We start from the raw sequence: 18,954 nt of genomic DNA, 5'->3' as shown, positions 1-18,954 counted from the left end.
TCTGATTTTTAACGGCCATATGCCCTGTTAAGTGATATAATGCAATTGTTGGGGTTTAAGGTCCCAACAACACGATATGAATATGAGAACGCCGTAGTGAAAGGCTGAGGACTTTCGACCACCTGGTTGTACTCGAACTTGCACATAAATCGAAGAAACGAGCCTGAAATATTTTTGCCTCCATCGAAAATATGGGCGCATGGCCGGGATTCGACCCTGCGACCTTCGGGTCAGCAGTCGAGCCCCACAACCACTTGAATACCACTTGAATAGAAAGGGCATGCTCTAAGCGGTCACTGATACATTGGCCGATTTGACAGATACAAAGTTTACCTAACGTCAGCAGTATCTCATAGACTGAACCCGTCGCGCACTTAACAAGGGGCTTGTCGCCCACGGAGCGAGAGACGTCAACGTGTGCAAGGCTCCCGGAAGCGCAAGACAGTCTCTTTATATACGTTTCCCTGGCGGCACCAGGATGCGCTAGATGACATTGAACACACAGACCTCGTAAAGTATGCTTTCGTCTATCCCAACAAATTTCAAGGTTGTTATACGCACAAAACATGTTCTGTATTCGAGTATTTGTGCTTGTGTATATATATGTTTGTGCGTTCAAATTTTCTCGGAAACTATAATAGGCTTTGTGAGTTCTGATGTTTTCCCGCTCAGATTTCATGCCATCTAAGGCATTGGAGTATTCAGAATAATGAAAAATGAAGCGCAATGTCCTTGTTATTGTTATTTATGTGCGCAACGCAGACCTCACCGATTCCGCTGCTTGTCGGAGTGTGTTGCGGCTATGAAGCCGCTTGCTGTGGACGACACATTCGAATCACGTAACTGCAGTGGCCTCATCGCTCCAGGTTTCGGAATGTACTAACACGCCAATTTCTGCGAAGCAGAGCGCCTTTTTCGAGGTCTTGCCGTGCGTGTGGCCGGACTGTACGTTGAGAGCGGCGAGCGTGAGGTGGATTGCTGTGGGTGTGGCACCGAATGAAGGTGATAGCTCGGTACAAGACAATGACTAGGGGCCTGTTGGCTAGACGGGTCATATTGTTTGGCAGACGGTGTCGATAGAGCCGCGACATATGGAAACCTGAAGTCGGCTTTTGAGTCGGTGAAATATAGCCCGTCGAAGTGGTAGCCCTGGATTGGCTACGCAGACAAACTTCAGTAGATGGCGTTTATCGTATCCGAAGACTAGTTTGAGCGCATGTGGCCCTTTGTGACATATATAGTTATGGCGTTTGCTTGCACAAGGGAAAACTCAGCCCTCTTACACGAGATATTTTTCTGGCGTTTGTCGTGATTGTGGTGATTAGCAGTCCTACGGGCACCCACTGCAGTTCAATTCAGGGAATGTGGTAGTGATGGGCTTCGCCCTGGCTGGGAGGGCATTGCCTACTGTGGAGCTTGAAAATTCAAGCCACAGTCGCAAGAGGTTGCCCTGTTCATCACGCTCGACGTACGACAAAGTGCCCATATTTCCATTAAAGAGGCCGTCGCTTACGTCGATGTTGGCCGTGGTCATGTAAGGCTTGCCGATGCTCAGGTAAATTGAGGCCGGCAGGCTACCTATGTCGCTTGTGTTCATCTTGGCCACCTTGGTCAGGACATCTCTGTTTACCTGCTCCTTCTATTAGCCAGTTGTTATCACATGCGGGATAACATAACACGTTGTCCACAGCGTAGAGGCAACGTGCGTTACAGCGGTCGAAGTCCGCATTGGCGTGTGCCGTCAGGGCATTTAGCGCAGGCGTCTTCGCGTGTCAATCAATCTGACGTCATCCTCGGTCAGAATGAGGTCATCACCCAGCCCTATATGAGATGATCTGCGTCATTCTGGTGGACCACGCGGACGAGTTGATGACAATCGAACGTATTCCAGGGGTGTTCTGTCTTGAGTTTCCTCATTTACCTTTCGTTTCAATGTGTGAGTACGCTGTTAATGTGTTGACTGCGACTGTGAATCTGCTGTGGCACATGCCAGCATAAAATGAACAGTGGTATGCGAGTGTGTGCCACACGTGGCTGAGGGAAAGGATTTCATGACGTACGCGACCGGTATTTTGCGGTATTCATGTCAGGACCAGTTAATCGCCTTTGGCGTACGCTGATCTCCTCGTATGCCACTTTTGGCATGTTACAAGTTATGGAGACGACCGGGACAGCACCCACACGTAGGCAGTTAGATAGATAGATAGATAGAAAAATAGATAGATAGATAGATAGATAGATAGATAGATAGATAGATAGATAGATAGATAGATAGATAGATAGATAGATAGAAACGGTCAAAGTGGCTATGGTTCGCTAGCAACGCTTCGCATTTAATAAACTCCAAAAACACGTAGCCCTCCTAATAATTCAGACACCGCGTTTTTGGAGATTGGACACGTCTAAACGGACAGCATAACAATTTTCTAGTTGACATGTAATACACCCCGATATCATTGACGCACGCGCTTGGCATTTCACATTTCATCTCACAAAGAGTACATAATCTTTTAAGGAGTGGCTTTTCCTCGTTATTCATGTAGTACGATTTAACAGAACCAATATCGAAGGCTAATGCGCGAACCACTGCAGCGAATATATGCTATATATTATAAAAAAAAGAATTTGTCACTGCGTTTTTGCCATGATGAAAGAATTTCAGATCTAATATGAGCTCCGAGTTGATCTTCTGAAGTGGCGAATGTACCCGGACATGATTTCTACGGTTTGCACGAATTTGCGAAATAACGATGTGAACGGAAGTGGTTCACTGCAAGCAGGACACTTGACGATGCTCTTCCAAATGTGGAGCTTAAGACGCGTAATTCGAGGGTTGCGGGTTCGGGCCCCGCCAACGTGAAGTGTGCTTCTTCGTCCACTTTACTGCATTCAGTTTAGGTGGCCATTACAAAATTTTTCCGACGTTGTATGGGCGCGATTGTCCGTGGTGTCGCGACTCGCCGCCAACCCTCTACCATATCTCATGGGGTTGCAGTAAAAGGCCAAATAAACTCAACTGCCTACAGCATAAGTACCACATAGAAAACTCTTTGGAGCAATGGGAGGCACTCCTCGCTAGCTCGGACCCGGAGGTGCAACTAGCGCTCCTGGACCATGTCCGGCCGGCGGCACAAGCCAGTGGAGCCTTGGACATGGGGCCCCACCCATCTAGCTCCTAGCCCCCTTCCCTTTTCCCCAATAAAAGTTATTCTTCTATTACTCCACTGCAGTTCAACACAAGAAATAAATACCCGTTTTGATGTCCTCGCCTTAATTGTAGCATTGCTTTAATTTGATTGCGTCTAACCAAGAAACGAGCCCCCTCGAACAGCTCCCATTCTCTCATTCATCACTGTAACTCGGGCACTCGTGAGTCTGTACAGCAAAATGAACTTTCCCCGAAATAGAGCTTCAACTGCTGATACACCAAAGGGAGCGATCTGTTTTCCAATGGTCATCTCTACTGCATTGGCCGCAGCTCTCACATACGTCTCCTGTTCGGGACGTTTGCTCGAGCCTCGACCAATCCTTGCGGCAGAAATGGTCGTTCTTTTACAGAATGCGTACAAGGTCGCGCCTCCGGTACATGCAGCTGGCGCAGAAGATTTCGTTTACTTTGGACACCTCACCATAACTGAATTTTCCCTTTTCAAGCGAGACTTGCTATGAGTCACAGATATCGGAGGTGGTATCGTATGCGAAAAACGTACAGAAATGCGGCCCTTCAGGGTTCGCTAGTCACACATTCGCCGTTTCCCAATACTCTCTCGATCGGGTGCTTGTCGGCGGTTCGCCGCTCTGATATGATAATGGGATTTTTTATTAAATGCGAAGCATTTATTAGCGAATCATTGGCACTTTAAGCGTTTCTATCTATCTATCTATCTATCTATCTATCTATCTATCTATCTATCTATCTATCTATCTATCTATCTATCTATCTATCTATCTATCTATCTATCTATCTATCTATCTATCTATCTATCTATCTATCTATCTATCTATCTATCTATCTATCTATCTATCTATCTATCTATCTATCTATCTATCTATCTATCTATCTATCTATCTATCTATCTATCTATCTATCTATCTATCTATCTATCTATCTATCTATCTATCTATCTATCTATCTATCTATCTATCTATCTATCTAGCCGCCTACGTCTAGGTACTTTCCAGATTGCCTTCATAACTTCGTGTAGACCAAAATTGGCATGGTAGGGTAAGAGGCTTTCACGAATATGACTGTCGGGTCATGACAGAAATAACGTGAAAGTCCTGTCACGTGCGTCGTCAAACCCTTTACTCTAGACACGTGTGGCACATACCCGTCTACCACGGGCCACGGTGTACTAGTATGCGCCACAGGTGATTAACAGTTTATATCTACCCAGTAACGGCAAGAACAGACGTCGGTAACTTAAATACTAGAACGTTAAGAAACATGGTTGATCCCTCCGTCATAGGAATTGGAATAACCTGAAAGTAAAACGTGCCCTTACAGAAGTAACTGAATGTTTACTGGACATTGATATAAGAGAGTTTGCACAATGTATATTGATGTCTGGCAGCTATGGCACCGTATAACGTGGATGCACCCACTTTGATGCTTGGTGCTACATCTTCATCCCGGCGACTAACGTCCGTGTTGAATTACTAAGCAAACCCTTGTGGTAGCTGTGGTAGTTAACGGTGAAAGCGTAATCAGAGAACGTGGTGTGATAGCCAGGAGAGCGTCGCATATTGGACGCAGAACTTGGTCGCCATCGCACGGCATGTTAAAATGTGATTGAACACCACGACCAGACTAGAGGAAACGCAAAGCGCGTCGTGCCGCCCCGGTAGCCCGGCCGCGATTTTTCTCGGGGCGAGCGCGTAAGCGGGCAAAGCGGTATTACAGCCCAGGTGAGGCAGGCGCGCGTCGCAAAGCTATTTTTGTTTTGGATTAACGTGATGCTGTGAGCGAGGCCGACGCTTTTACGACACTTCGGCTAAGGTCGCCACATCGTGGTGTGTTAAGGGCATTGACAAAATTGCACTCCTATTGAAAACGCGCCGAATGGGACGGACGTGTAACGCGTTGCAGGTGCTATTGCGGAGGCCACTGTAGTGATGAATTACTTTACTTTAGCGCTCCCAGAGGGCAACACCATCCCACCGACCGTAAACACTGAGAGGAGAGAGGTAGATATAAAAGGCGCGTTTGTAAAGCTTCCAGAGTCTGTGACCGTGCGCAGTGGATAGCGTGCCCGGCATCTGTTACTGCGGACCGAGCGGTCGTGGGTTCGATACCCGTAGTCGGAACTTTTTTCTTTGCCATCTGATTGTGTATATTTTGTTGATGTCATTTGCGTGACGGAAATACGTCACTGAATTCTTGGTGGACCCCTGCATAAAACTTTCGTGTTAAAAAAACCGACATCAGCAGCGTTGACCCGGCGAATGGAAAGAATGAAAATTAGGATACCAGCTGGAATGGAACCCAAGCTATACTGCGTGGGCAAGCAGGTATTCTACCAGAGCCACGCAACGTCTATAAACTGGTTTTAAAAAGGAGCCTGTGTAGGCGTAATGTCAGTGCAACGTCAGTTGTGGTTATGGTGGTGGCTAACTTTCCAAGAAAGCAATGACACTACATATGTACTCCTACGATACAGGCGTCAGGCGTCAATACAGATTAACGTCTGTGTTTTCAGTACTGGCTCCGCGTTTATTGCTGTCTAATAAACATTACATTTTATTCCTATGAATCAGCAGCTATATTGAAGCAGTTTTCTCGACCCCGGAGGAATAGATTAACTAAAGTTACGCATGATATTCCCATCATTGCATCGTAAGCAGCGCTTAGGCCGCCAGAACGGACGCAATGTGTTCTTCATTTCTTACGATGCTGGGCGATGGCCTCATGCCAACAGAGGATGATGCCAGATTGATTGACAGCGGCTTTGTAGACGAGGCTACGTAGGCCACATGCGCCCAGGTAGTTTACAATACGATAGCGCCGTCCACTGATGTTGGTCTACGTAGCACTATCTAGGCCTAACAGCCTCGACGGCCTACACCTCACCAACGCGAAGAGCGGCTACAGGTTCCGACATGTCGCCCGGCTTTATCGACAGACAATTTGTCGACGAAATGACCGAGGCATCCACGATTTCCAACAGCTGTACTAGCTCATACATCATTACACATGGATCCCCTCGTCACCGCGATCAGGACCGTATCCGATAACAAGTCTGACCAGCTGCTGGTTCTCACTGATCACGGTGACGATGATCTTGTTCAAGAACCTGTCAAGAACCCCTTCCACACAAGAAAACGGGTTCGTGAAACTACGTGAGTTCTCCATCCTGAGGGAGAAGTATAAGCACTTCAGCTTACCCGCTTCTGGTTTGGTAATACCCACGTTGCCGTGGCAGCGTTACCAACTGTAGACAACTGGTTATATAACATATGCGGCTCTTTGACATGTGTGTGCCTATAAAATTTATACAAGTCTTTAGCGTCATTTTGTAATATTTGGCTCAGTAAAAAAAATTACACCATCTACCACTAAAGGGAACCACGGGGTGATGCGAAGCTGTGCATGGATCGACTTAGTTCCGTTCATCACGGGCACCTTCCCCGATGTTAACGCGTCTTTGGAAGTGGAGCACACCATGAATTCACTGTAGTTGCTGTTGCTGTTACTCGTCCCGAACTCTTGTTGGAGCACGCCACGAGGGTTCATCGCGCGTGTGCAGAATCTCGTTCTCCGACGCCATCACTTGATTGCTGAGAGAGTGTAAGGGGGAGAGGCCACACCGTCTTACCCATTCTCTTACACAGGCCCAAACGCGCTAGCGCGTGCCAGCACACACGGTTTTGCCTGCGTTACGCCAAGCTAGGACAGCATACGGCAGCCCGGGCGCCTAAAGTGATCTGCGCGCATCATCATCGAGGCAGTACAAGAACAAGAGGAAGAAGACTTCTCCTTGGCGCGAGCGCGCGCTCAATATGATTCAGGTGGCTATGCTAGGTGGTAAAAAGCGGACGGTCGCCAAGGGACGGACACAGCCCCGAGCAAAAGCTGCTTCGCATCTAAAAATTACGCCACAGTCACCGTGCCACAGGATGCTTCGCATAACATCGAATCCCATGGTACATGGGATCTGGCTAATTTTTTTATGTCACTTGTCATTTCACGTTGCATTACACGCTGCCACATTTCATTGTTGCCTTGGTGTGAACGATGGCCGTCGTTCGCCTGTAGCAACAGAAGTGTAGCGCTGCCAATCACATGGATGACGTCCTATTCCCGGGTTGGGGAAGGAGATACAAGGGAGCATTGTGAAATGAGAAACAAATAAAAATAAACACATACATACGAGTAGTATGTCAGGCGCGGGCACGCCAAGATACGCTTGCCTCCATTTACCGCATAGGACAAGAGCTGCTGAATTTTCAAGCAAAGCTTGTACTAACCGACCTGTGAAGTTAGTGATACTGGTGCTTCAAAAAAAGTCATAGTTTCGCCGCAACGGCGAAGCAATGAATGCGATAGCAATAAATTGAAATGTAACGCGAAGAACGGAAAGCAGCTCGAAATTGCCAGCGCGTCGCTCGAGCCCAAAGGACGCACGAAGAGAACGCAAACATGACAAGCGCGAACTAATGCGTCACAGCTCGACGCTTGAAGCGCACTGCTCAAACACAAAGCAGGACACACGAAACGAACGAAGAGGTACGCACAAGACAAGCGCGAACTAATTGCCACAGTTGTTACTTATTTCTGTTTGAACAGCGCGCTTCTTTCGCAAACGTGGGTGCTGCAGCAAGCGAAGCGAAGCACCCCACCGGCCACCCTTTCTTTCCTCGAGGTAAGCCAACACAGGCGCGCACGTCGCGCCATCTATGTGGCCACTAAGAAAGCATGCTGAATTACATGGTGTATATAAATAGCTCGCCGTTAGCAGGGTGAAAGACGGTGCTCTCATGGCCTAACGTCTAACGCGGCGGGCTGCAAAGCGAGAGGTCGCCCGTTCGATTCCGCGCGTCGGAAAGAATTTCTGAATTATTTTGTTGTGGCTTTTCTATATATATACATACTTATACATATACGGTGAATGACGGCGACGGGGACGGACATTTTCCAGCCGAGACTGTCCATATAATTGCCATCGCAATAAAACCTGCCTCACCAACAAACCCTCGTCACCCACAGCTGGCGCGCATTAAAGAAGTAATAAATTAGACCAAACAAATTTTCTATCCGGTGCTGGGGTTTTGTATTTGAAAGCGAGTGCCTTGATGACGAGGCCACGAACATAGACTCGTTGAAAGCAAGATCAGCTGGAGCATACGAATGCGGTATACTGAAGATGGAAAAACCAAAGGGTGAACAGTAAACTTCCTGTGGGCGCTTCATTGAAATATTTCGAGTTGGCTGACTAAAAGCGTTCCGCTGGACAACGCGTAAAGTCAACATCAGAAATTGCACAACTGAGGAAAATCCCGTCGTCCATTATTGAATTCCTAACCCGCGTTTCCATGATCGCGTGATGGTCTTTTCGTGTGGCCGCTCTAGGAGCGGACGTACCTTGAACAGAACATGAAAGACGCCAAGCTGATTGAATCCGAAAACGGCGTTCCGGGGACGGCCGCTACCTATAATAAAACTGAACGCTTACGTTAGGAGGAAACAGTGCGCAATGGCAAAGAAAGAAAGAAAGAAAGAAGGAAAGAAAGAAAGAAAGGAAGAAAGGAAGAAAGAAAGAACGAAAGAAAGAAAGAAAGAAAGACAGACAGAAAGAAAGAAAGAAAGAAAGAAAGAAAGAAAGAAAGAAAGAAAGAAAGAAAGAAAGAAAGAAAGAAAGAAAGAAAGAAAGAAAGAAGATCACTAGATGAGGCACGCATTCACCAAGCTTCGCTTCCTCCAATTTCCCTATAGGGCAAGGGTCCCTGATTTATTTTATCTCAAACCTTCCCTCTCGTCTTCAGTTTGGAATGACCCCGAATTAAGGTTGTAATATGTGGGCCAAGGCTCGCAAAAAAAAAAAACACGGCTGATCCCTCTGTCATAGGAATCGGTATAACACCAAAGTGAAACGTGTCTTCACAGACGTAATTGAGCGTTTGTTGTGTATTCTTTCGCACCAAGCGCGAATGAATGCTACAGCAACAAATTGTAATGTCACGCGAAGAACGGCAAGCAGCTCGGAACTTGCAACGCGCTGCTCAAGGAGAAAGGACGCACGGAACGAACATACACAGGATAAGCGCGAACTAACTGTCACATTTGTAACTCATTTCTGCGTGAGCACAGTGCTCCTTTCGCAAAAGCGGCCGCTGTAGTGTGCAAGTGACCTTCGTGCTCTCAACGCGAGACGTACAAACCACCGCGATCACGAGATAAGCGCGCGCACTAGCGACCACGCCATGTAGAGGCGGGCGCTGGCCGCAGCGGCGACGACCTTTAAGCGCACTCTTCGAGCCCTTCGCGCCATCTCTCTTGTGATAACGAAAACACGCGATGTAACACAGATCTCCGACTACCGCCACCGGTCAATGGTGTATATAAATAGCTCGCCGTTAGCATGACGAAGAATGTGCCGTCCGTGGCCGAATCGTTTCGCGCTGTGCGCTGCGGAGCGAGGGGTCGTAAGTTGGATTCCCGGTGGCGGAACTTCTTCTTCTGGTTTTCTTCGCCCACTGTTAGTCTTTATATTTTACAACGTCATATCCGTGACGGAAATACGTCAGTGGAGCCGTGGTGGACCCCGGCATAAAACACTTTCGTGTTAAAACACAAGGTGAGCGGGTCCTCAGCGCAGTCTTCGTTGTTCTCCACATAAAGCCCGCCTACCGTTTCTTTCCGCCAACTTCTCTCAGTAAGCAACAGCTCACGGGCGCTAGCGGACAGCGTTTCCGGTGGTAGTCCCCTCATTGTAGCTGCGCCTGCCAAGAGCAATCTAGAATTTTACTTAAGGTTTTTCGTTTCTTGCGGAAAATAGCTGGGTTCCAGACATAGCTTAGAGTACTTTCTTATTAGGCGCATAATTTCAGAAAAAAATTTATGAAAGAAGCTTGCGCCACATGTACAGCTGTAACTGAAGAAAAGAAAGTTGTCAGTCCTATTAATTTGGCTCCAATGAGAAGTGCGGTCCCCTTAATCCGGGTTCCCGACGTAGATGGGACAGCTTACTGCTCTCCCACAGTAGAGCACGCAGTGCTGTAATTCGACCACTACTTTACTAAAGAAGGAAAAATCACGCTATATCCACGAACTGAATGATGATTGAGCAGCTGGCTCGGAGATAATCGGGTAAACCGTGAATGCTCCGTACGATTCATCTATTGGCATATAAAGACGTCACACGTTGTTATAGTAGCGATTGTGGTCAGGTTGTTGTCGAACCACAAGTGGTTGCATACCTTGCAGCTGTGGCCGAACGTGTGGTCGAGGAAATCGCGCTTGAAGCGCGCGTGGGCGCCACTATTTTCAGGTAGTGACCGTATACGGTGCTTGGCCGCTGCATGCCGCGCCCGTACCTCTTCGAGGTTCTCTTGCCGCCGCTTCCGCGCTGCTTCGGCTTCGAGGGCTTGTATCTCGGGGTCCGCGCGACGCTGACGTCTCTCTGCGGCCTCGCGAGCTCTCACCGCAGAATCTTGGCATAATACGATCTTGGCGGCGAGCACGTGATGCGGCTTCCTTTGCGAGCCCTCCGCTCGGACGCCTTGTCTTCTTCGTTCATGTTATTAGTATCAAAGCGCACTGCCGGAGTGGAGCGAGCGCAGCATGCTACAGTTCGCTATGTTATATGTGGTTTTGCCTGCATTAATATCATCATCAAGGCGCTCGAAGAACAAGAGGAAGAAGACTGCTCTTTCGCGTGAGCTGCACCTGTCACGGTCGCCTCTGGAGCTAAGGTTACGCTTACGGCGCGTGACTTTGCCCCAGCTAAAGAACCTGGCAAGCCAGCTCCTAAACATTGCACCATCTCCAACTAAAGGGAACCATGTGGGCATAGGCGTGCGCGCAGGGGGGGGGGCAGGGGGGGCGGCCGCCCCCCTAATCACCTAAGAGGGGGGGGCGCAATATCGGCCCCGTACATGGACTCTTCTTAATGGGAACTAACAGACAATAACGCCCCCCCACACTTTCGTTGGCGTTATTGTCTGTTAGTTCTCATTATTATTGTGCCTAACAAAGAAAACGAGCCCTTAAGTCTTCTTCTTTCCTTCATGGACTCTTCTAGTTACGTAAGAGGGGGGGGGGGGGGGCAAAATCTGCCCCATACGTTGACTTAGTAGGGTGGAGGGGCGCTGCGATGAACCTTCGCACCCCCCTGATGGGGAACCCTGCGCACGCCTATGCATGTGGGGATGCGAAGCAGCGCATGTGTCGACGTAATGTTTCGTTGATCACGGTCACTTTGCCCGATGTTAACGCGTCCTTCCAAGTGGTTGCTGTTGCTGTTACTCGCCCCGAACTCTTGTTGGAGCACGCCACACGGGTTCATCGCGCGTCTGCAGAATCTCGTTCCCCGACGCAATCAGGTTATTACTGAGAGCAGGGCCGTACCCAGGAATTTCTTTCGGGGGGGGGTTCGCGTGTAGAACGGCTGCCATTTTTTAAGATTTATACTGGCTTATTTTCGTGAATAAAACAAGTACATCGCTTACTTGTAATAATTCGATGGTACTTTTCAATTATTTGTACCCAAATAAAGAAATTGGTATGTCAACCTCAAATTCTGGTTAAAGCAAGAAATAAGTTTGGACAATAGCACCACCAAAGCTGGGGACACCGCGACCAACGGCTCCTGATGAAGTAACACAATGTAACCGCGGTACAAAAACGGTATGTATGTGTTACAAGCTGCCACTCTAGCGTCGCCAGCGCAAAGTCGGCGACGGGAATGGCAGCAGGTTAGGTCGTTCCGTACGTAAGCAGAGACAGTAAAGAGATCAGAGACGTGTGAGGGGAGGCGAACCAGAATGTGTAGGTGCCATGCCACTCACCTTCCTTGGGCATTGCCCAGTGGTAAAGGCGTCACTTTGCCCAGCGTTGAACGTAGAACAAAGGTCACTTGGAGTTGCACTGCGGCCACCATCATTTCCCGGCGGCGCATGGGTGTCCTGCTTGTGTTCGTTCTCAGGTGATTCATATAAACCGGTGCATTCTCCTGAGTCGCTACAGAAGTTCGGACGCGCTTGGCTTTCCACCAGTGCTGAGGAGGGCGAAGTTTTATCCTTCGAAGGAGGCGGTTCTTCTCCGTCCGCTTCATCGGTTCGAACTTTCTTGAACTAAGACGCAAGACTCCTTTGCTTCGTTGTTGCAGAGTGTCTTTTCATTTTGCTGCCGCAATCCTGTGCACGCACACAGAAGTGGCCAGTGGCTCCAAAAAGACGTTTGCGACTGCTTCGACTGCCTGGCGTGAACGGCGGGCGATGTTTTCTTCCTCTCTTATCCACTTTGCAGTGGCTAGAATGTAGAAGTGTGATGAACGCGCCGGCTCCCGCGTGGCGCATGTGTTTTCTGAACGCCGCTACAGCTGGTGTGCATGCAGGCCCATTATTGTACTCCAGCTGCAGCAAACTGGGTTAACGCTACTTAAAGACCTTTTCACAGAAGACTCCACGGGCACTGCATACTCCCCTTAATATACGTGAACCCCCAAGAATGCACTGCCGAAACATTTGCACTCCCCTGGTACAGTCCAGAAAGGAGGTGTTGCTCCGTTCCTGTGAAAAAGTCACCTTTTCACAGACGGCTCCCTGGGCGCCTGCATAATTCTCTCTGGGCTGCGCTAATTAAATAGCCGTGACCCCCCAAAAATGCACTTTGCAGGCTGTGACGTCAGCCTCTGTACTCCCGCGCGCAGCCCAGCTTGGCGGCGTTTTTTCTCTCCTGTGAAAGTTGACCGCTGGTGCCGGATTGTGTGCCGGCTGTATCCTCGCTTTGTGCGCTTTGTAGGGAGGCGCATATACCTTCTGTGTACAGAAGAGGTAGATGTCCTTGCGTGTGGTTAAAGTTGTTCGAAGTTGCTCGGATATGCCAGTCTTTCAGTAGATGTCATCTTCGATGATTCGTTTCGGTGGCGAGGACTACAGTTTGAGAAAAGTTTACCCTGCAGCCTGCGTCCTCGGAATGCGCCGCTGAGTTTTTCCGCTTAGGGGTTTCGTTCCCTGGCAAATTTGCGCACGTCGTGTTGGTGTTGCCGTTGCTGTCGAACTGCTTACCTTCACAGAAGGAGACGCGCTTTTCGTAGGAACCCAAAGCCGACACGTGCGGTCCACACAGACGGATAACTTCTCCAGCGGCAATGCACAAGGAAAGCATCTGGAATCAATAAAGGAGCTGCTACGGGGTGAAAGACGAAAAAAAAAAAAAAGACTCGAAGGAACGCGAGGGCGAAGTGCAAAGCTGTACAAATAGGGCAGGTGCGCGTGCGGGGGAGGGAGCGCTGAGGTGTTCTGGTAAAAGGGTAGGTTTGAAGAAAGGAAGAAGAGGGAAGCAATGCCAGGAAAGTTGCAGTGTAACTTTGGCAGCTGGTGGTCGCTGTGAAGGCGTGTAAATATTTTAGTATCACCCGAAAAGTTAAAGCATCAAAAAAATTTCGGGGGGGGGTCAGAACCCCCTCAACCCCCCCCCTAGTTACGGGCCTGACTGAGAGAGTTTAAGGGGGAGAGGCTACAGCGTCTTACCCAGCCCCTTACTCAGGCCCGAACGGGCTAGCGCGTGCCAGCACACATGGTTTTGTCTGCGTTACGCCAAGCTAGTACAGCATACAGCAGCCCGGGTCCCAAAAAGCTCTGCACTTATCATCATCAAGGCGGTCGAAGAACAAGATGAAGAAGACTTCTCCTTGGCGCGAGCGCGCCCTAAGATAACTATGCTAGGTGGTAGAAACCGGACGGTCGCCAATGGAACTACGGACACAGGCCAGCGCAAAAGCTGCTAATAAATGGGAAAACGCTAAATTACAAGCGTACTAGACAGAGTACATAGTGTCACGCGGTCGTGACGTCCACGAAGACAGCAGTCGGCGTGTTCAAGATCAAACTCTTTATTTAGCGGAACTTGTGGCCGGGAAATGAAAACTCAAACTACAGCAATACACGCTGTACACTGATAGCTGCGAACAGGGCGTCGGCCATCGATAAACTGCTCATGGTTGGGACGCGCCGTCTTTTATACATCACGCATCGAACTTTCCAGTCTTATCACTGGTGGTCGCGCCAGCTCTGAAATAATCTAGACTATTGACGTCCCGCGGGTAATCTTAACAAAGTGATCTACTACAATCGCGAAGCTTCTCGAACACTGCGACGCGGTCAGCTTCGAGCGTTGCTAACCGTCCTTGCGGGTCAAAGCCGAATACATCAAAATAAAACAAGAAGCGGGAGGGGCAACAGTGCTTCAAATGAAATAGCGTTCTGTGGCGTAAGCGTGTCCATGTTGGTATATTCTATTTCAGCATCTAGTGCTCGCGGAACCCCTCGGTTCCGCGGAATGTAGTTTGAGAACCCGTGGTGTAGTCGTTATGGTGCTATACTGCTGACCCGAAGGTCGCCGGATTGAATCCCGGCCACGGCGGCCGCATTTTCAACGCAGGCGACAATGCTTGAGACCCTTGAGCTCTCCACTAATGCGTGCCTAAAATATTATCCTTGTTTTGGGACGTAAAACCCCAACAAGTGTTTTATAAAAGGAGCAGTGACATTAAAATTTCAAGCTATATATGCGGCCTCCACTCGATAGCTTGGTATGCAAAAGCTTTTTGAGCGAAGTATGAATTGCGTCCGTTCGTAGAAGTTGTTTTATTTCGAGGGCGAACAGCGTACGAAAACTACTGTGTTCAGCACCCTGCGACCTCGACGGTATTATGACGTGCTCAGCGGGCCCCCAGGCCATGCCCCATGTGGTGAGTGACGATAACGTCAACGATGTCAGTGTTGTCGTGGTTCCGAATAGCAGCAACGCCTGGCAGCGGTTTCACTTCGATTATCTGGATAGACTGTCTCAAGTTCTGTGTCTGCGCCGCACCCCTCCGAATGATTTGTCGTGTGCTCCTCAGCGTGTGATAATTGGGAGCGACGATCTCAACTGCATTACGTGCCAGCATGTCGTGAAAGAGTTGTGCGCGACTTGCACCAGTGACGTTTCAAGTACCGCAAGAAGAAATGTCTTTGTCACGGACAGCTGCAAAGGTGGTTTATAAAAGCTTCCAGGTTGGACAGCGCATGCAAGATGCATCGCTCCATGCGACACCGCGATGAATTGAACGTTGGCCTTACGAATGCCTCCTCCGGCGCTGGCCTTACCCACCCAGAGAATGTGCTGTCCTTTGGAGCTTGACGGTTACAGGCGAAACCCGCCAGCACGGACGCCTGGCTGGAGACGAGACGCGCAGAGCGTCGATAGCGTGTGTTTGTGTGTGGCTTAGGGAGGTAGTGTAATGGAAGAATCAGCAAACGCGAAGGACGTTCTGAGCAGTGCGGACATATTTAACCTTTAATAAATCTTTGAATAAATATTTGGTTGTTGTTAGTCACCGGACTGCTTACTTTTGTGGTCAGGATGGGAGCGCCTGTCCTGTCCACAACGTTTCTTCCTGCTCTGTGTTCTTGCCAGCCCGCATGGCCCAAGCGTGTGTCTCAAAGTTTCTGCTTGTCACTGCTCGGACCGGTGTCGATTTCAGAATCCTTTCTTTGCAGACAATCGAAGCGAGTATGATTCGCCACGTCGCGAATCGCAGCGATTTCTGATCGCAATCAGATGAGGCCCTTTCGGGTCATGACCGTGGAGGGTGACCACGTGGCAGAGCTGCTAGCGCTGCCAGCGCTGCAGAGTGGCGGGCTTTGCACTCGTTCTGAACCGCGATCCTTACTGGTCATACTAATCAATATTATATTACACGTATATTTTCATCTCCCCATGGCATTATGAGTGGGGTGTCGGTTCTAGGGGGTCGATAACTACACGTGCACGCAAAAATTGTGACACGCGTAAAGTTGATGTCACTGGTCCTTTAGGAGAAAAGCCTAGACGCCTTATCGAACGCGAAAATTGACCGGCGTCCCGCATCGGCGGTTCCCTTCGGCGGCGTCAACAGGAGTGCTTCAAAAAGTTATCATCACTTGATGACGTCATTGTAACGTCACCGTGAAGTCATTGCTTGGTCAAAGGTGTGCCGATACGAGAGCCAATGCAAAACAAGGTGAGCTGTGGAAAGCTTAGAAAGCCTCCGACCTTGGTGGCACCGCAAAACCACATTATTTGCAGAAACCTTTCAGAGAGGGTTGCAGGAGGTTCAAGGCATCTAAAGTAGGGGCGTGCGAATAGTGAATGTTTCATTGGAATTGAATATGAATCGAATGGCGATGACACCGAATCGAAAACTATTCGGGTACATGTCGAATAGTAAGGCAACTATTTTCAAAGCATCCCGAGAATGGTAATGTAACCGTGGTCGAAACAGCCCCAGAATTCCACATCTAAGTTGCAACAGCTTTAACTCTACCTTTAACAAACGAGCATTGCCATTACTTTTAACTGACAAGACCTACGACAATTTTGTAAACTCAGACACGCTCGTATACAGCAGCAACTAGAGCCTTAAAATAATTTGTATGTGCTGTTAGAAATGCAGGAGTGGCTCTAGTCAGGGCTGGGCAAAGATACCTTGAAATTGTATCGCGATACGATACAAGATACTCAGACAAGAAGTATTTGAGATACAGATACAAGATTACGGGTGAGAAACAGCGCTAAAAAGACGGGACAAGAAAGGACACGAGACGACGGCGTTGACTAACAACCAAATGTGCTTTATTCCTTCAGTCAGCATAAATATACTTCACCACTAACGTAATGAAAATACAGAAAACTCAGCCTGCGCAGAGGCAGTAGGGCGATCAACGAGGCATGAATTCTATCTCCTTCGGAAGGAGGGAAATCGAGGGGAAGCTTACACATGCCTCGCCGCTATTGTAGATGTGATAAGCTTCTGAAATGAGGCGCGCGCGCTCGTCATGGTATTTTGACAAGAAAGTGGTATCGTTAAAAGATGGATGGCAACCGCAACTGTTACAGTGAAGAGATAACTGACTATCTGTAGCTTGTTTTTGAACCTTGTTCAAATGCTCGCGCATGCGGTCATTAGCGCACCGCCCCTGTTCTTAGTGACATTTTATTAGCTAGCTATGACCGCAATCTTGAGAGCAAGCTAAGTAAGACGAGCACGGTTAAGGTGATGCGATACGTGGATGACTTTTTAATCTTTTACAGCACTAACCCTTCTGACGCGCAGCCTGCTGCTGCTACAATTTTTGACGTGTTCCTCACGGAATTAAGTCATTTTGAACTTACCACTGAGCATCCCTCAGACAGCAAACTGCGCTTCTTAGACATGGAACTCTCGTTCTCAAATAGCCATTTATGTTGGAGTTATGCGCCCAGATCTCAAAAGAGCCTTCTTCCTTTTTCCTCTGCGCACTCGAAGATTGTTAAACGCGGAATTGCAAGAGCTTGCATGAAGGCGGCGCTAGACAGGTCCTGTGACCACCAAGTTGAAGCAAGTTTTCTTTCACAAGTAGCACGCCTGAAGCTCGCAGGTTTTCCAGCAACGCTTTTGACTAACATTGCCGAAAGCCTCGTAGCAGGCTTTAAAAACAAGCGCTCAGCTGCTGTGCAATCCGAGAAAAACTCGAAGCAAACTGTTGCGGTTATTCCGTACGTGCACAAAGTCGCGCACAATCTCAAGAAAGTTGTCAGCAGGGCAGGCGTTAGGCTGTTGTTTTCTGCCCAAAATAAGCTTGGTAGCCTGTGCCAGCAAGTCAACCGAGAAGAAGAGAAGAAAAGAAGATGCACTAAGAAGCACAGGCAGAAGTTTGTTGAATGTTGTCAAGAAGTTGTATACAAGATTCCACTTTCTTGCGGGCGTTACTATGTCGGGCAAACGCATCCGTCCGCTACGCACGCTACGAGCGTGCGTAGCGGACGGATGCGAGGCGACAGCATTAATATCTAATTCCAAAGCAGCAGCAGCTGCGTAATGGCTTGGCGTCGAAGACACACCTGCAGGTATATCCGAAGGGACGTAGCTCGGCAGTACTTGAAGGAATCCTGTACCGGAAGGTGTGGTGGCGGGGTGGTCCTGTGGAACAGCTGTAAAAATTTGGAGGCTTCAGTTGCAAGTGGTGGTATCGAAACGTTGCACAAGTATTTAGTGATGCCACCGCAATACTACGCACAAATGTTAAAGTCGAGTAAAATATTTTTTTTTATATTACGGTCTCAAAAGATGTCACAAATTTGCCATTCATTATGCGCAATTCGCATTGCATTTTCTTCCTAATAATTAAGCGCGTAGTTGTACAAAAATTAAACATGCGTCATGGTTATTTCAGCAATGAGGCTTCCCAATTGCTTTGAACAGTTCTCTGCAGCTTTTTTAGTGTGACGCTAATGTGTGGATTGTGTCGAACAGACTTTCGACGAAAGGCAGCCCCGAAATATACGCATCCTTTTTGGCAAAAATGATATATAATACTCATTTGCAGGCATCTTCGTTGTTATAGAATTGCAGAGCACTTTATGCAGAGCCTTTGCTTTCGTCGGGCAGCATTACCTGCGCGCTTGTCAACGGATGTTTTCTAGCCTTTTGGTTGGTGGTTGAACGGTAAAGATCAGCTCTGGGAGCGGCATAAAAAGAATGCTACGACAGAGTGAAAAATGCGACGCGAATGACCAATGACCTGAAGTTGCCAATGATTATCTGTGCATGCTTCACTAATACTCGAACGCTACACATAGAGCGAGGACGAAGCATGCACGTGATTATAGCTGACGACCGATAAGAGCCATAGCATTGGTTGTGATAAGAAAATGGCGCCGAGAGCGACGACGACGGTGAAACAGCATGCGTGAATTAAAATGAGGAATCTGTATTTAGCGCGATGCTT

The sequence above is a fragment of the Rhipicephalus sanguineus genome, chromosome 9 (genome assembly GCF_013339695.2).
Source record: "Rhipicephalus sanguineus isolate Rsan-2018 chromosome 9, BIME_Rsan_1.4, whole genome shotgun sequence".
In the NCBI taxonomy this organism is placed as follows: domain Eukaryota; kingdom Metazoa; phylum Arthropoda; class Arachnida; order Ixodida; family Ixodidae; genus Rhipicephalus; species Rhipicephalus sanguineus.
The sequence above is the reverse complement of the archived record's forward strand: the minus strand, read 5'-3'. Positions refer to the sequence as shown.